The sequence below is a fragment of the Hippopotamus amphibius genome, chromosome 7 (assembly GCF_030028045.1).
Source record: "Hippopotamus amphibius kiboko isolate mHipAmp2 chromosome 7, mHipAmp2.hap2, whole genome shotgun sequence".
NCBI lineage: Eukaryota > Metazoa > Chordata > Mammalia > Artiodactyla > Hippopotamidae > Hippopotamus > Hippopotamus amphibius.
This window is the reverse complement of record NC_080192.1, coordinates 96,027,193-96,045,579: the sequence shown is the minus strand read 5'-3', so window position 1 is coordinate 96,045,579 and position 18,387 is coordinate 96,027,193. Positions and strand designations below refer to the sequence as shown.

At 36.0% G+C, this 18,387-nt stretch overlaps 1 long non-coding RNA gene across 1 annotated transcript in view; it reads right to left on the bottom strand.

Moving 5' to 3' along the window:
• The window catches only part of LOC130857006 (uncharacterized), a 37,854-nt gene that overhangs the window by 16,729 nt on the left and 2,738 nt on the right, over positions 1-18,387 (bottom strand). Inside the window, exons 2-3 of the long non-coding RNA XR_009054734.1 lie at positions 7,089-7,120; positions 6,338-6,415 (exon numbers count right to left, since the gene is read on the bottom strand). This is a non-coding gene — a long non-coding RNA (uncharacterized LOC130857006). The remainder of the gene's footprint in view (positions 1-6,337; positions 6,416-7,088; positions 7,121-18,387) is intronic.

Here is an 18,387-nt window from a genome sequence, read left to right as displayed (position 1 = left end):
CCTCAACTAGAGAGCCTGCATGCCGCAAACTACAGAGCCCACGTGCTACAACTACAGAGCCCACACTCTCTGGAGGCCACATGCCACAATTAGAGAGAGAGAGAAAAAAAAACCCACATGCCACAACTAGAGAGAAGCCCATGCACCGCAACTGGAGGGAAGCCTGTGTGCCACAACTAAGAGCCCACATGCCGAAATGAAAGATCTTGCATGCTGCAGTGAAAGATCCCACAAGCCACAACAAAGATCTTGTGTGCTGCAACTAAGACCTGACACAACCAAAAAAGAAAGAAAGAAAGAAAGAAAGAAAGAAACATAGTCTATGGAAGAGACAATTAAACAAGAAGGGATGATAAAAAGTGATCTTTTCCAGTAATCCCACTACTGGGCATATACCCAAAGAAAACCATAATCCCAAAAGAAACTTGTACCATAATGTTTATTGCAGCACTATTTACAATAGCCAGGACATGGAAGCCACCTAAATGCCCATCAACAAATGAATGGATACAGAAGATGTGGCATATATATACAATGGAATATTACTCAGCTATAAAAAGGGATGAGATGGAGCTATATGTAATGAGGTGGATAGAACTACAATCTGTCATACATAGTGAAGTAAGTCAGAAAGAGAAGGACAAATATTGTATGCTAACTCACATATATGGAATCTAAAAATGGTACTGATGAACTCAGTGACAAGAAACTGGAGAACTCGAGGTATGGGAGGGGGCGGGGGGTGAAGGGGAAACTGAGACGAAGCGAGAGAGTAGCACAGACATATATATACTACCAACTGTAAAATAGTCAGTGGGAAGTTGTTGTATAACAAAGGGAGTCCAACTCGAGAATGGAAGATGCCTTAGAGGACTGGGGCGGGGAGGGTGGGGGGGGACTCGAGGCGGGGGAGTCAAGGAAGGGAGGGAATATGGGGATATGTGTATAAAAACAGATGATTGAACCTGGTGTACCCCCCCCAAAAAAAATTAAAAAATTAAAAAAAAAAAAAGTGATCTTTCTGGTGACAGAAGAAGCAAAGGATGTTGTGGGACTTCCTAGAAGGGACAACTATCTTAGTCTGTCAGTGGCTTGCAGAAACAGGATGTATCATTCTGAAGCTTGGGATGAAGACTGGGCTGCATATACCAATTAATGTCTTTCCGCTGCTGATTCCTGAGAGTAGATAAAAATGTCAAGGGGTGATATATAGAATTTAAAGAAGAAAAGGCTAGAGGCAAGTAAAAAAGAGTCATAGAAGGAGATAAAATGAAATAACTAGATAGAAGAACTAGTTGAGTGTGGTATGATAGAAGTTAGATGTGTCACGATAAAGTCGAGTGTTAAATAGTATAGAGATCTATGATGAGTTAAGTACTAATTTGTCCATTGAGTTTGGCAGTTTGGAGGTCATTGGTGACTGAGTGGAAGCAGTTTCAGTGAAGTGATGTTTAGTTCAAACAAAAAAAAGTTAATCTTTAGGGGCCAAGATTTTTAACATAAGAAAAAAGAGCTACATGGGAAAAAAACACAGATGAAATAAAAACTCTCATCTTAATTTTAAATTGGAAATATCAGTTAAAACTCATGGTTTTTTTCCTTTTAAAAATATGTATTTGTGTCCACTGAAAAAGTCTAAAAGCTATAACTCTAGAGGAATAGTAGATTCCAAGTCTAAGGCAGGGAATATATGAGTTGAGTCAGGTACATGCTGAACCATAAAAGTAAGGCAGCTTCCAAAGGCTAATTGGGTCATATCAGAAGGAGAAAGGAGCCGACAGGAAGGGAAACAATTGGAAAATCAAAAATGGTAATGATTGGGGGGGGGAATGAATTGGAAGATTGGGATACCAAATAGTACACTCTAATTATATGCAGTTAATTGTATGTTAACTGTATCTCAATAAAAGTTCTTAAAAAAAAACGATAATGACTACAGGGGATTGGGATGCATCAAGCATCTAAAAATCCACAGGTTCTTGGGGCTTCCTAGGTGGCGCAGTGGTTGAGAGTCTGCCTGCCAATGCAGGGGATGGGTTCGATCCCTGCTCCAGGAAGATCCCACATGCTGTGGAGCAACTAAACCCGTGCACCACAACTATTGAACCTGTGCCTTAGAGCCCATGAGGCACAACTATTGAGCCCATGTGCTGCAACTACTGAAGCCCACGCACCTAGAGCCTGTGCTCCGCAACAGGAGAAGCCACGGCAATGTGGAGCCTGCACACCACAATGAAGAGTAGCCCCCACTCACCACAACTAGAAAGAAAGCCAGCACACAGCAAAAAAGACCCAACACAGCCAATAAAATAAATAAATTAATTAAAAATAAATAAATAAAAATCCACAGGTTCTTAAAGGTTTTTAAACACACATACACACACATACACATGCTCTCATTGGATGTGTGGAGGTTGCTAGGGCACCAACTCATAACTCTAAACAAGGGATTTGCAGGCTATGGCTTATGGCCCCAGTCCACCTCCTATTGTTGTAAGGCCTGAGAGCCAAGAAGACTTTTTACATTTTAAATAACTGGAAAAAAATCAAAAGAAGAATATTTTATAATGTGAAAATTACATGAAATTCACATTTTCAGTGTTCATAAATAAAGTTTTATTGGAACATAGACATGCTTATTCATTTAAGCATTGTCTGTGGTTGCTCATTTAACATAATGATGGAGTTGAATCATTGTGACAGAGACCACATGGTCTGCAAAGCCTAAAATACTTACTGTCTGGCCCTTTATGGAAAAAGTTTGTTGATCTATGCTCTGAATATTGATAAATAAAAGGAAAGAATCAAGCATTTATCCTGCCTTTTATAAACTGTCTTTCATGGAAACCTAATAGTTGATGACAAATTTTTTACAGAAGAATTGCAAGTAATAAATACAGATGAAATGATAGAATTAGAAAATCCCTCCTTTCGAAACCCCCATGAAAAAATTGTTTGGCAGAGTTAACCAATGTATTTTATTTGTTATCATTATTTTTAATACGTTTATTTATTTATTCATTTATTGGCTTCATTGGGTCATCTTTGCTGCGTGGGCTTTTCTCTGGTTGCGATGAGCCAGGGCTACTCTTCTTTGTGGTGCACGGGCTTCTCATTGCGGTGGCTTCTCTTGTTGCAGAGCACAGGCTCTAGGTGCGTGGGCCTCAATAGTTGTGGCATGTGGTCTCAGTAGTTGTGGCATGTGGTCTCAGTAGTTCTGGCTCACAGAGTCTAGAGCGCAGGCTCAGTAGTTGTGGCACATGGACTTCATTGCTCTGCAGCATGTGGGATCTTCCCGGGCCAGGGATTGAACCTGTGTCCCCTGCATTGACAGGCAGATTCTTAACCACTCCACCACCAAGGAAGTCCCCACTGAAGTATTTTAAAACCGCCAAGTAAAAGTTTGATGGGAAATTTTTAAGTGGAGGAATCAGATACTGTCTGAATCTTCTGGTCAATTATAGCATCACTAAAACTTTGGGACAGCCATATATTTATGTACCTCATGATATGGTGTAAAAAACTGCCTAGAAAGCTGCACTTTAAGCAAGAAAATGCATCAGAATGCTAGTGTATGGGAAATAACAAGGGACAGTTCAATAACAATGAACAGTCTATCAACCAAACCCAGAATATGAGGCACAGTATAGAATAAATGACCTGGTTTCTCTAAGGAATGAGCTTTGTAAATGGATTAGACATAAACATGAAAGGCAAAAGCTTTACTAATGGAAGAATATCTGTATAACATCGGGAGGAGGGAAGGACATCTTAAACAAGACATAAAAAACATACCATAAAGGAAAAGGTGGTACATTCTTTAATGTGGTTGAATTTCTCTTTAACAACCATAAAGACAGGGAAAAAACAAGCAATGAACAGGGAGAAGTTACTTAACAAAGGATTAGTTCCAGAATATATAAAGAACTCCTCCAAATCAGTGAGGAAAAGGCAAAGAATCTAATAAAAATGAGTGAAAGATAGGAATAGGCGTTTCTAGAAAGAAGAAACAAAAATGACCAGAAACATATGGACATATATTTAACCTTATTAATTAGGCAAGTGCAAATTAGAATCTCAATAAGAAACTATTTCACAGATACTAGGAATTGCAAAAATGCTGAAATATGAATGTTAAATCTAAGTGTTAGATTGTAGAGCTGTGAAATCTCATACACTTCACTAGTGGAAATATAAACTGGTAAAACTACTTTGGGAAAAATTTGGAATTATTTATTAAAATTTAAGATGTTCATTGCCTGTAACCAGAAATTCTATTCTTGGGTATATACCCTAGGGATATGTAGAAAAATGTTCATAGCAGCACTGTTTATAATAGAAAAAGCTAGAAACCACCTATATGTCCATCAACAATAGAGTAGATGAATAAATTATGATATCATATTCATTCAGTGGAATAGATAGGCAATGGAAATGAATAAACTTACACCTATATGCATCAGCATGGATACATTTCCAAGACATAATATTGAGTGAAAAAAGCATGTAACACAAAGAAGGCACTATGTTTTTGTTTATATGAAGTTTAGAAATAAGTAAAACTAAATACTGTGTTATTTAGGGATGTAGCCACATATGGGGAAACCATAAAGACAAAAAAGGGAATGATTAACATAAAATTTAGGACTGTGAGAGTGGGTAGAGGGGTAGGAATGTAATTGGGGAGGAGCACCCAGGAAGCTTAAAAAGTGTGGGTAATATTAATGATCATCTCTGGATAGTGGAATTATAGGTGATTTTAATTTTCTTATTTTCTGGCTTTCCATATTTCTATATTGTGGTTTTTAGAGAGGCAGTGTTCTGTAGGAGTTTCTCTAGAACAATGCTTCTCAACTAGAGGTAATTTTGCCATTCTCTACCACGAAGAACACTTGACAGTGTCTAGAGATGTTACTTGATTGTCACGACTGAGGTGGGGGAGCTGTTAGCATCTGCTTAGGTAGTAGCCAGGGATGCTGCTAATGTTTAATCCTGCAATGCACTGGATGGTACCCCCAAAACAAAGAATTATCTGGCCCAACATGTCACAGCTCTGAGGTTGAGAAACCCTGATCTAGAGCCAAACTGTTAGGGATTGAATTCCAGCTGTACACCTCACAAGCTGTGACTCTGGAGAAGTTACTTAATCTCTGTGTCTGTTTTCTTGTCTTTAAAATGGGGCTAATAGAAGCCACCTCATACGGTTGTGAGATCAACCGAATTAAAACATTTAAAGTACTGAGACCAGTGCCAGTCATATACTAGGCATCTGATAAATATTAGCATTAATTATTTTATTATTTAAAATTTTTATTTCTTATTGAATATATTCAATTGATTAAATAAAGAGAAATATGTTGAAAAAAGTTATTGTAGTAAAAGAAAATTATACAAACACACAGACACAAAACCAGACTTTAAAATGTAGCTGGGACTTCCCTGGTAGTGCAGTGGTTAAGAATTTGCCTGCTAATGCAGGGGACATGGGTTCAGTCTCTGCTCTGGGAAGATCCCACATGCCATGGAGCAACCAAGCCGGTCTGCCACAACTACTGAGGCCCATGCGCATAGAGCCTGTGCTCCGTAACAAGAGAAGCCACTGCAATGAAAAGCCTGAATACTGCAATGAAGAGTAGCCCCCGCTCACCGCAGCTAGAGAAAGCCTGAGCACAGCAATGAAGGCCCAATGCAGCCAGTGAATAAGTACACATCAAAAAAATGTAGCATATGAAAATTTTGAATGAGAAAGACCTTTGCAAGCAATAAGGACAGGATGTTACAATCTGTGTTTTATATGTACTTAATAATAATTTCTAAACGAGAAACCACCAGGGGGCTGAACATAAAGTATGTATGAGTTAGTGCTAATCGGAACATAAACTATATTAATATCTGAACTCAAAGACGTGTGGCCTAACAATTAGGTTATGATAATCATCCTATACTTCAGTACACAAGCTGATGTTTCTCTTATTCTGTATAATGACCTTTCCAGAAAGATTCTTAGGAAGTCAGTTTCTTGACTGGATCTCATGTACACTAGTATACCCAAGTGGATGTGTTTGTAGAGTTCTGATAGGTTGCAGTTTTTTTCTTTAACAGTTAGTATTCTGAAAAATGTTATTTAAAAGTATATAAAATTTATGGTTAAATTTCTTTAAGCTTTAAATGCAGATTATTATGCATGCACATTCAGCTGTAATATGGACATTTCTCTCCAAGCAATTACTATATTTTCAATATAGATATGTCCATAAAGAAGTAGATTGAAGCAATGATGTTAATAATTACTATCATTAGAATAGTTCCCTATAATTAACAAAGTCCTACCACATACATGGTTACAGTAGAGCTTCACAAAAATCCTGTGGGGTATGTAGAATTATCTCTGTTTTACAGATGAAGTAGTTGAGACCTACAGAGATGAAATTATTTTTCCAAAGTTATAATTCTCATAATTGTGGAACTATCATTCAAACTCAAGTCTCATAATAAATCAGTTACTATGATAATCCACTGTGGGCACTGAATAAAATTATGAGGCCTTCTCTGACTTATACATAACCTTTTTGGAATTGGTATAGCAGGGCATTGATTTCTCCTCTCAAAATGAACTTAGATGTGATATCAGCAACAGAAGAAGGGGAGGGACCCCACATGCATTACTTATAAAAATTACACATAAATGTAATAAACATTAGTTAGGTAACATCATAATTACTATAAACCTTTTATTTTTAAATGATTAATTTTGGATAATTTCAAATATACACCAAAGTAGAGAGAAACAATCAACTCATGGCAACTTTAATTCATCCTACTTTCTCCCCACTGGATTATTTTGAGGCAAATTCCAATATATAATTTCCTTTGCACATAGTCCATTATGCATAATTTTGTTTTTCGAAAATAACTATTTTAATTATAATTATAATTTGAAATACTGAACAGCTGAATAGTTTTTTAGAAAGCTATTTCCAGCTAATGTACACCAGTAGGCAGCTTTTCCTCAGTTCAAAATAATTGCATACAGTTTGCTTTCCTTTTGGAATTTAGATGTCTAATAAACAGTAAGACAAAGAGTTTACCTGTCCTATGCAGTCTTCTCTCATTTCTTCTTCTAAAATAAAAGATCACAACATTAATTAACTTAAAAAATCTAATAAAGGACTTCAATAAAAAATATTAATAGAACCTTTTAATATCCCCACTAAAAAGAGAAATACTTAAAATAATCATAAACAAAATACTTAAAACTCTAGAGAAAGCAATAACCAAACTTCAAAATAGTATGAAAATAGTTATTCTCATACATGCATGTTATGGCTAATGTACTGAAATCAAATGAGTAGTCTGTGCCTTTATTGTTCCTTCTGTTCTTAAAGAGATGCCTTAAAACCTGCATGGCAAGTAGGTGCCATCTAAGTGCCAATTCTGGTTGATCTGTGGTGGTTACCTGGAGAGCTGTGTTGAGTTTTATGAGGCCCCTTTTTTTTTTCTCAATGGGAAAGAATACTATATTTGATTAGTGTGTTATTTGCTCTCATAGCAGTGATATGAGACCTGCTGACTCTGGCTTAGTACATCAAAATGATGCTTTTATTTTATTAATTTATTTTATTTTTGGTTGCATTGGGTCTTCATTGCTGTGGATGGGCTTCCTCTGGTTGTGGTGAGCAGGGGCCACTGTTCGTTGTGGTGCTATGGCTTCTCATTGTGGTAGCTTCTGTCGTTGTGGAGCTTGGGCTCTAGATGCACAGGCTTCAGTAGTTGTGGCTTCTGGGCTCAGTAGATGTGGCTCACGGGCTCTAGAGTGCAGGCTCAGCAGCTGTGGTGCCAGGCTTAGTTGCTCTGCAGCGTGTGGGATCTTCCTGGACCAGGGCTCGAACCCATGTCTCCTGCATTGGCAGCTGGATTTTTTTTTTTTTAAGAACTTTTATTGAGATACACTTAACATACAATAAACTGCATATATTTAGAGTGTACTATTTGGTATCCCAATCGCCCAATTCATCCCCCCCAACCCTCCCCGCTTTCCCCACTTGGTGTCCATGTGTTTGTTCTCTACATCTGTGTCTCTATTTCTGCCTTGCAAACTGGTTGCTTTGTACCATTTTCCTATATTCCCACATATATGTGTTAATATACAATATTTCTTTTTCTCTTTGTGACTCACTTCACTCTGACAGTCTCTAGGTCCATCCATGTCTCTACAAATGTCCAGTTTCATTCCTTTTTACAGCTGAGTAATATTCCTTTGCATATATGTACCACTTCTTTTTTATCCATTCATCTGTTGATGGACATTCAGGTTGCTTCCATGTCCTGGCTATTGTAAATAGTGCTGCAGTGAACATTGGAGTGCATGTGTCTTTTTGAATTATGGTGTTCTCTGGGTGTATGCACAGCAGTGGGATTGCTAGCTCATATGGTAGTTCTATTTTTAGCTTTGCAAGGACCCTCCATACTGTTCTCCATAGTGGCTGTATCAATTTACATTCCCAGCAACAGTGCAAGAGCGTTCCCTTTTCTCCACACCTTCTCTAGCATTTACTGTTTGTCGATTTTCTGATGATGCCCATTCTAACCAGTGTGAGGTGATACCTCATTGTCATTTTGATTTGCATTTCTCTAATAATTAGTGATGTTGAGCAGCTTTTCATGTACCTCTTGGCCATCCGTATGTCTTCTTTGGAGAAATGCCTATTTAGGTCTTCTGCCCATTTTTTGATTGGGTTGTTTGTTTTTTTGATATAGAGCTGGATGAACTGTTTATATATTTTGGAGATTAATCCTTTGTCTGTTGATTTGTTTGCAAATATTTTCTCCCATTCTGAGGGTTGTCTTTTCGTCTTGCTTATCGTTTCTTTTGCTGTGCAGAAGCTTTGAAGTTTCATTAGATCCCACTTATTTATTTTTGTTTTTATTTCCATTATGCTAGGGGGTGGATCAAAAAAGATCTTGCTGTTATTTACGTTGAAGAGTGTTCTTCCTATGTTTTCCTCTAGGAGTTTTATAGTGTCTGGCCTTCCATGTAGCTCTTTAATCCATTTTGAGTTTATTTTTGTGTATGGTGTTAGGAAGTGTTCTAATTTCGTTCTTTTACATGTAGCTGACCAGTTTTCCCAGCACCATTTATTGAAGAGGCTGCCTTTTCTCCACTGTATATCCTTGCCTCCTTTGTCATAGATTAGTTGACCGTAGTTTATCTCTGGGCTTTCTATCCTGTTCCATTGATCTTCCTTTCTGTTTTTGTGCCAGTACCATACTGTCTTGATCACTGTAGCTTTGTGGTATAGCCTCAAGTCAGGAAGCCTGATTCCACCAACTCCATCTTTCCTTCTCAAGATTGCTTTAGCTATTCGGGGTCTTTTGTGTTTCCATACAAATCGTAAGATTTCTTGTTCTAGTTCTGTGAAAAATGCCATTGGTAATTTGATAGCGATTGCATTGACTCTGTAAATTGCTTTTGGTAATATAGTCATTTTCACAATGTTGATTCTTCCAGTCCAATAACATGGTATGTCCCTCCATCTGTTTGTGTCATCCTTGATTTCCTTCATGAGTGTCTTATAGTTTTCTGAGTACAGGGTTTTTTTTTTTTTTTTACCTCCTTGATTAGGTTTATTCCTAGGTATTTTATTCTTTTTGTTGCAATGGTGAATGGGATTGTTTCCTTAATTTCTCTTTCTGACCTTTCATTGTTAGTGTATAGAAATGCAAGAGATTTCTGGGTGTTAATTTTGTATCCTGCAACTTTACCAAATTCATTGATGAGCGCAATGAGCTCAAGTAGTTTTCTGGTGGCATCTTTAGGATTGTCTGTGTATAGTATCATGTCATCTGAGAACAGTGACAGTTTTACTTCTTCTATTCCAATTTGGATTCCTTTTATTTCTTTTTCTTCTCTGATTGCTGTGGCACGGACTTCCAAAGCTATGTTGAATAGTAGTGGCGAGAGTGGACATCCTTGTCTTGTGCCTGATCTAAAAGGGAATGCTTCCAGTTTTTCACCATTGAGAATGATGTTTGCTGTGGGTTTGTCACATATGACCTTTATTATGTTGAGGTAGGTTCCCTCTATGCCCACCTTCTGGAGAGTTTTTTATCATAAATGGGTGTTGAATTTTGTCAAAAGCTTTTTCTGCATCTCTTGAGATGATCATGTGGTTTTTATCCTTCAATTTGTTAATATGGTGTATCACATTGATTGATTTGTGTATATTGAAGAATCCTTGCATTCCAGGGATAAACCCCACTTGATCATGGTGTATGATCCTTTTAATGTGTTGTTGGATTCTGTTGGCTAGTATTTTGTTGAGGATTTTTGCATCTAAATTCATCAGTGATATTGGTCTGTAGTTTTCTTTTTGTGTAGTATCTTTGTCTGGTTTTGGTATCAGGGTGATGGTGGCTTCCTAAAATGAGTTTGGGAGTGTTCCTTCCTCTGCAATGTTTTGGAAGAGTTTGAGAAGGATGGGTGTTAGCTCTTCTCTAAATATTTGATAAAATTCACCTGTGAATCCATCTGGTCCTGGACTTTTGTTTGTTGGGAGATTTTTAATCACAGTTTCAATTTCATTCCTTGTTACTGGTCTGTTCATATTTTCTATGTTTTCCTGATTCAGTCTTGGAAGGTTATACCTTTCTAAGAATCTGTCCATTTCATCCAGGTTGTCCATTTAATTGGCATAAAGTTGCTTGTAGTAATCTCTTATGGTGCTTTTTATTTCTGTGGTGTCCATTGTAACTTCTCCTGTTTCATTTCTAATTTTATTGATTTGAGTCCTCTCCCTCTTTTTCTTGATGAGTCTTGCTAGAGGTTTATGAATTTTATTTATCTTTTGAAAGAACCAGCTTTTAGTTTTATTGATTTTTGCTACTGTTTTCTTTGTTTCTATTTCATTTATTTCTGCTCTGATCTTTATGATTTCTCTCCATCTACTAACTTTGGGTTTTGTTTGCTCTTCTTTCTCTCATTTCTTTAGGTGTAAGGTTAGATTGTTTATTTGGGATTTTTCTTGTTTCTTGAGGTAGGATTGTATCGTTATAAACTTCCCTCTTAGAATTGGCAGGCAGAGTCTTAACCACTGCACCACCAGGGAAGCCCAAAATGATCCTTTTAAAAAAATCATGTGTACTTAAATATCACTAGGCTGAGAAAAAAGAAGTGACATTACTGCCCACAGTCTGATTTCTCATTATTGATCATTAGTAGTTAGACATTAATTTTCGTATTTTCATCCTTGAAACAAGTAATTGTGTATAATTGGTGGTATTTATAAATCCCAATTATGTTTCTCTTCTCTTACAGCACTTAGTGCACACATGCATATACCACTCATTTGGCATTAGGCCATGTTCACTTATATTATTATTTATTTCCTTTATTTAGTCTACCTTCCCAAGTAGATTATAAGTTTCCTTAAGCTTATCAGAAACATCTTATTCTTCCTTGTAGTCCTAGCACCAAGAAATGCCTTGATGACGATTATATTTTCATAAGAATAGATGCTACTTGTCTGTCATTAACTCTAAATTACTTGTTATTTTGTGGTATTTTTGTATTGACTGGGATATTAGCTATATATATAGTTGAAAATTTTCATAACATTTCTAATATGGTATGGAACCATCTCGTGAAATCTGGATTGTAATGCTTTCATAGGACATCTAATTTTTAAAAAAATAATGAATTTGCTCTTGCCTTTGGGTAGATAAAAGTCTAGAGCCTATAGTAAGATGGTTATTCTCTTTTGGAAGATCTCTAGAAGTATAAAATCAACCATCTCTCTCAGAAACTGGTATAACATTTTGTCTTCCTGATAGTCATACATTATTCTTATGACTAAACAAAACTAAAACAAAATAAAATACCTTGCTTTAATTTATGTTTTTAAAAGTTTTCCATAGACCATAAAATAGCCCAGTGTACTCTGTGTAGTTAAATAGCAATTGCTATCCCTGTAATCTTGATATTTTGAGCTAAGCAACTATACTTTTCAAAATGTTTAAAAATAAACAATGTTTCACCATGTTACTCACTGTCAGTCATCCTTGAATCCATGCCAATTTCTTCATATAAAGGAAAATTAATTTCCACAGCAGAAGTGTTAAGATCTATGATCTAGATTCTAGATGGACATCCAAAGAGATTGGTGTAATAAGGTGATTGCTTCTGACTCTGGTATGTTATCGTCTTTTTAAATACATACCACTTCTGTTTATTTTTCTCATAAAAGCCACTGTTGCTGCTTCATTCAGTTTCTTGTCAACTATGACAGTCCGCATCCCTTAACTATATTTGTCTTAGTCTAGATGAGGGTGCCTACATAATGTAAAGAGCTAGATAGTATTTTAGGCTTTGCAGGCCAATAGGCAAAATTGAAGATATTATGTAAGTACTTATATAGCAAGAGAGAGAGATTCTAAAATGTTTTTCTTGATGAAATTCAAACTATAATAATAATAATTGAGTGCAGGTGTTTTTGTGGTCCCCATCTAATTGGAACAGGGGATAGCGTTTCATCTGACTGGGGTTCAAAGTTAGTGTTCTCTCTCATAAAACTCAACTGTAAATGTTCATCTGTTAATGCTGATCTCTCATGAGATTTCATGTATTTCACCTCTGAATATGCCCTGATATCAAACAGATAAGTAGTACCACACACTGATATCAATCCTTGAGCAGCATCTTATTTTATAGAATTCTATTAGATTCTTCTTTTGATGTTTGCCTTTTAGCATGTTATTGTATTGCAGATTAATCACTTCCAATTGCAAGTTAGGTAGAAGCTTCTCAATTGCACAGTTGATAGATTTTGAAACATGGAAATTTCCTTTGCATTTGCATTCAGGTCCAAAAACCACTGCTGGAATTAGGGAGACCAATTTTTCCTGTTTCCTAGGACTGAGTGGTTACCCAGGATTTGGGACTTCAGGTGCTAAACCTGGGACAGCTGTTGACCCTCTTTGGAGCTTAATTTAATATTAGAAAGTATAGGTACTTCAAATTTATGTGGGAATATAGATATTATTTCTTGTTTTAACTCGATAATACGTGACATTATTTGTGATTCAAACAGCATTAATTACCGTTGTATTGGCTCTACTTCCGTAAAAATTTCAATATAACAACTATTTGCCTTATAATTTTAGGTTAAATTCATACGAAACATTAACAAGTTTGCAGCAAAAACTGATTTCCTAAGCTGTTCAGTTTGATAATAGTGATCAACAGTGGTTCTTCTTATTTAGAAAAGTTTCAGTCTCAGTATCTAAGAAAGGCACAATAAAATTTTATCATGGTGAAGATCTTGAACTTCTGCATGGTAGGGCAAGTCAAGATATTCAGCTTCTATTTTTGACAAAAATTCACAAAACTTACGATAGTTATACCCATAAGAGTGAGTGAAGTTCACCTCTGACACTGTTCAGTAACACATGGTTAATTGAAATATTTTCTGCAAGGTACCTGCTGATTGAATAATAAATACTATGAATAACCATAAGATTTAAAACAACTTTTGTAAATTTGTCTTTTTCTCCTCTACACATATTGGCATCATTTGTTGCAACACATTAGCAGATCCCACTGTGGGTTGTACTGAACTTGTGTTTTCTCAACTTTTTTGAGGATATTCTTGCCTGGAATTGTTTCACACAGACTGTTCACAGAGGTTAATTCTTCAGTTACTCCAAACTTGACTCCTCAAATAAAAAAACAGCAATTTTGAGCCATATCTATAACATCTTTTGACCAAGGGAAACCACTTGAAATCATTTCCCTTGCGTGTATTTTTTTTTTTGCCTTGTTTTTTAATCATCTATTCATATTACTCACAATGTCCTCAGTTTTTTAAGTAACTGTACTCGCTGAATGGCTGATAATCTCAGACAGAGATTATTTTCTCTGGACACATTTCTTCAGTTTCTACAATCAAATATGATTTAATTAACTAAACATCAGTAAATGGCTTTCCTTGGTTGGCCAACAAATGAGCCATTCAGAAACTTTCTTTGGTTGTAGCCTCATGTTCATTTTTTATTTTTGTGAAGAAATTTTCCTATGATGAGACACACAATTTTAAATTTTCTATTTTTTTCTGCCCATATTTTGCCTGTGGGCAAGGGATATTGTGATGACAGTCTCAATAGTTGTGGTACACGGGCTTAGTTGCTCCACGTCATACGGGATCTTCCTGGAGCAGGGATCGAACCCATGTCCCCTGCATTGACAGGTGGATTCCTAACCACTGCGCCACCTAGGAAGTCCCATGCCTATTCTTATTTTGTGTTAGAAAATATCACATTTATTTATTTATTTTTTCCATTTTTATTGGAGTATAATAGCTTTACACAGTTGTGCCAGTTTCAACAAAGCAAATCAGCTGTATTTATACATATATCCCCATATCCCCTCCTTCTTGAACCTCCTTCCCACCCTCACTATCCTACCCCTCTAGGTCATTATGAAGCATCAAGTTGATCTCCCTATGTTAGGCAGTTGCTTCCCACTAGCCATCTGTTGTACATTTGGTAGTATATAAATGTCAGTGCTACTCTTTCACTTTGTTCCAGCTTCTCCTTCCCCACCTCCCCATGTCCTCAAGTCTGTTCTCTACATCTGCATCTTTATTCTTCCTCTACCACTGAGTTCATCAGTACCATTTTTTTAGGTTCCATATATATGTGTTAGCATATGGTGTTTGTTTTTCTCTTTCTGACTTACTTCACTCTGTATGACAGACTCTAGGTCCATCCACCTCACTACAGATAACTCAATTTCATTCCTTTTTATGGCTGAGTAATATTCCATTGTATATATATGCCACATCTTCTTTATCCATTCATCTGGTGATGGGCATTTAGGTTGCCTCCATGTCCTGGCTATTGTAAATAATGCTGCAGTGAACATTGTGGTACATGTATCTTTTTGAATTATGGTTTTCTCAGAGTATATGCCCAGTAGTGGTATTGCTGGGTCATATGGTAGATCTGTTTTTAGTTTTGAAAATATCATTTTTATAATGGTCTACTACTAGGTAATTAAAGTTGGCTAAGCAGGACCCATGTGGATAATTGCTTCTGTGTCAATGTGACTGAGTCACAGGGTACCTATATATTTGGTCAAACATCATTCTGGGTGATTTCTATGAAAATATTTTTGGATGAGTTTAACATTTAAATTGATAGACTGAGTAAAGTAGATTGCCCTTCCTAACGTGGAAATGGATGGGATTTGTCCAATTAATTGAAGGCTTGAATAGAACAAAAGGCTGGCCCTCCCCTGAATTAGGAGGGAACTCCTGCTTTGTCTGCCTTTGACCTGGGACACTGGTTTCCTCCTGCCTTTGCACTTGAACTGAAATATCAGCTCCTCCTGGATTTTGAGCCTGTCGGCCTTCAGATTAGAGCTAAACCATCCGGTCTCCTGGGTTTCCAGCTTGCAGATCGTAGGTCTTGGAACTTGTCAGCCTCCATAATCACGTCAGCCAATTCCTTATAATACACACACACACACGCTATTGGTTCTGTTTCTCTGGAGAACCCTAACTAATAACAAGCCATATTCATTAATTCGTTCTTACTGCATTAATCCTTTGGTACTTAAAGTGTGGCAGTTCACACATAGTAAAACACAAAGGGAGACCCTGATGTGTTATGTAGCCACTTATATTAGAATTGGTTGTTTAAAAAATATTTTAAACTTATCTGAATACTATTTCTAAAACTATTATTAGAGCTAAGATCTATAGTGGGCAAAAGAGGATTCAGTTGGCAGAGTACAGTGAAGGCAAAATAAGGTTATTTCAAGGAAGGAGTAGTCAATAATACAGAATGTTACCAGCAATACTGTGGAAGACATCTGGAAAAAATCATTAGTATTTGTCATTAGGAAAAGATTAATCATTTTAAAACTGAATATTTTTAGAAGAATTGGATAGAAAGAATCATTTGGGTATTAATGTGTTTTGGGTGATGAGGAAGTAGAGGTAGTTAAAAATATGTTGTAGTAGAAAGTAAGGTTGGATAGGTTGGATATGGATAGATTATAAAAGGTCTAAATAGTTTAAGGTCACTTTAACGTCAGTTTGGAGAATGTATTGAAAGCATTCTACCATAGTTCTCAACTGTGAACACATTACATGCAGGAATTATGTCTTTTACCTCTATTTTCACTATATAACATAGTTTCTGGTACATAGGAAGCACTCAATAAATATTTGTTGAATGCTGGATGAAAGATGCTAACAAGTCATATTAAATCTTATTAATCTCAAAAATTATCCTTTTCTGTTCCTATCAGCATCTTCCCTCAGGTTTACTGTGTTCCCAAATTATTATAATGAGCTTGCTGTTTAGTTTTTGCTTCTGTTATTTTTCATTTCAGTCAACTTGAGATGAGGCCATTAGATTAATATTCTTACACCATGCTTTTGATAAAATTACTCTCCTGCCTATAACCTTAAAAGCCACATAACTACCTATTGAAATAAACATAAATTTTTAAGCCTTACACCAAAGCCTATCCACAATCTGACCCACCTTTTAGTCCTTATCTTTCACTACTGCTTTATACTTTAGCATCATTGGGCTTATAAAGCATGTAAAGCCATGATCTGCTAGCCCAGTACACTGTCAAAATGAAAAAATTCAGCAATTAATTCTTGGTTGTTTCAAAAATAACTCAAGTTCTTCAATTACTTTTCTTAAATACCATGAAGGAAACTGTATCAAGCACAGTGATACAAAAAGCTATAGATGTTTAATGTATTCAACTTGATGTATTTGGAGATATGTGTACACCTTGAAACCATCATCACTAGTATTGCCATAAACTTATCCATCATCTCCAAGAGTTTCCTCCCATCCACTTTCCCTTGTGTTTTATTGTTTTTTCTTTGGGTAATGGCACTTAACATAACATCTACCCTCTTAGCAACATTTTAAGTATATAATACAGTATTATACATCACAGGCCCTGTGCTGTACAGCAGATATCCAGAACTTATTTTGCATAAGTGAGGTTTGGTATCCTTTGGCCAACACTTTATCATTTCCCCCTCTTCCCAGCCCCTGGCCATCATCATTTCACATTGTTATATAAATATAACAATATTTATAATTGTTATATCTTCCTGTTGAATTGACCCTTCATCATATTATATAGTGAACTTCTTTGTCTCATGACAATTTTTGACTTAAAGTCTACTTTGTCTGATGTAGTGACTCCTGCTTTCTTTTGGTTACCATTTTCATGGAATATCTTTTTCTGCCCTTTCACTTTTAGCCTATGCAGTGTCCTTAAATCTAAAGTGAGCTTCTTGTAGATAGCATATAGTTGAGTCTTAATTTTTATCCATTCAGCCACTGTCTTTTGATTGAGTTTAGTCTGCTTATATTTAAAGTGATTATTGATAGGAAAGGGCTTCCTATTGCCATTTTGTTAACTGTTTTATGTCTTTTTTTTTTTAATAGTTCTCTTGTTCTTGTACTCTTTGCTCACCTTTCTTTATTGTTTGATTTTTTTTTTTTTGGTAGTAGCATGCTTTGATTCTTTTCTCTTTATCTTTGGTATATCTATTATACTTTATTTTAAAAAGTTACTATTGGGCTCATACCAAACATTTTATAGTTATAGCAGTCTGTTTTAAGCTAATAACAACTTAACTTCAGTTGCATACATAAAGTGTACCCTTTACTTCTTCCCTTACACACAATTTATGAACACATGCTCGATTTTACTTTTTTCTATATTGTGTTTCCATGAACACATTTCAGTGGTTATATTCTTACTACTTTTGTCTTTATACACTAGTGTTACAAGTGATTTATGTGCCACAATTACAGTATTACAGTATTGTGTTTCTCTTTATATTTCCTTTAGCAGTGAGTTATATTTTCATATTATTGTTCAGCTTTTTTTGTTTGCTTCAAATTGAACTCCCTTTAGCACTTCTTATAAGGCAGATCAAATATGATGAACTCCCTCAGCATTTGTAGGTCTGGGAAAGTCTTTATCTCTCCTTCTTTCTTAGGAATGAAAGAAGTTTTGTCAGGTAAAGTATTCTTGTTTGGAAGTTTTTCCTTTAGAGCTTTGAATATATCATCCCACTCACTTCTGACCTGCAGAGTTTCTGCTGAGAAATCCACCAATAGTCTACGTGCTATTCCTTGTATACTCCCTTGTATGTGACAAGTTACTTTTCTGTCACTGCTGTAAAAATTCTCTCTTTGATTTTTGACAATTATAATGTGTCTCATGAGGATCTCTTTGGGTTCAATCTATTTGGAGACTTTGGGGCCTCACAAATCTGATGTCCATTTCCCTCTCTAGATTTCAGATGTTTTAACCATTAGTTCTTTAAATAAGTTTTTAGCTTT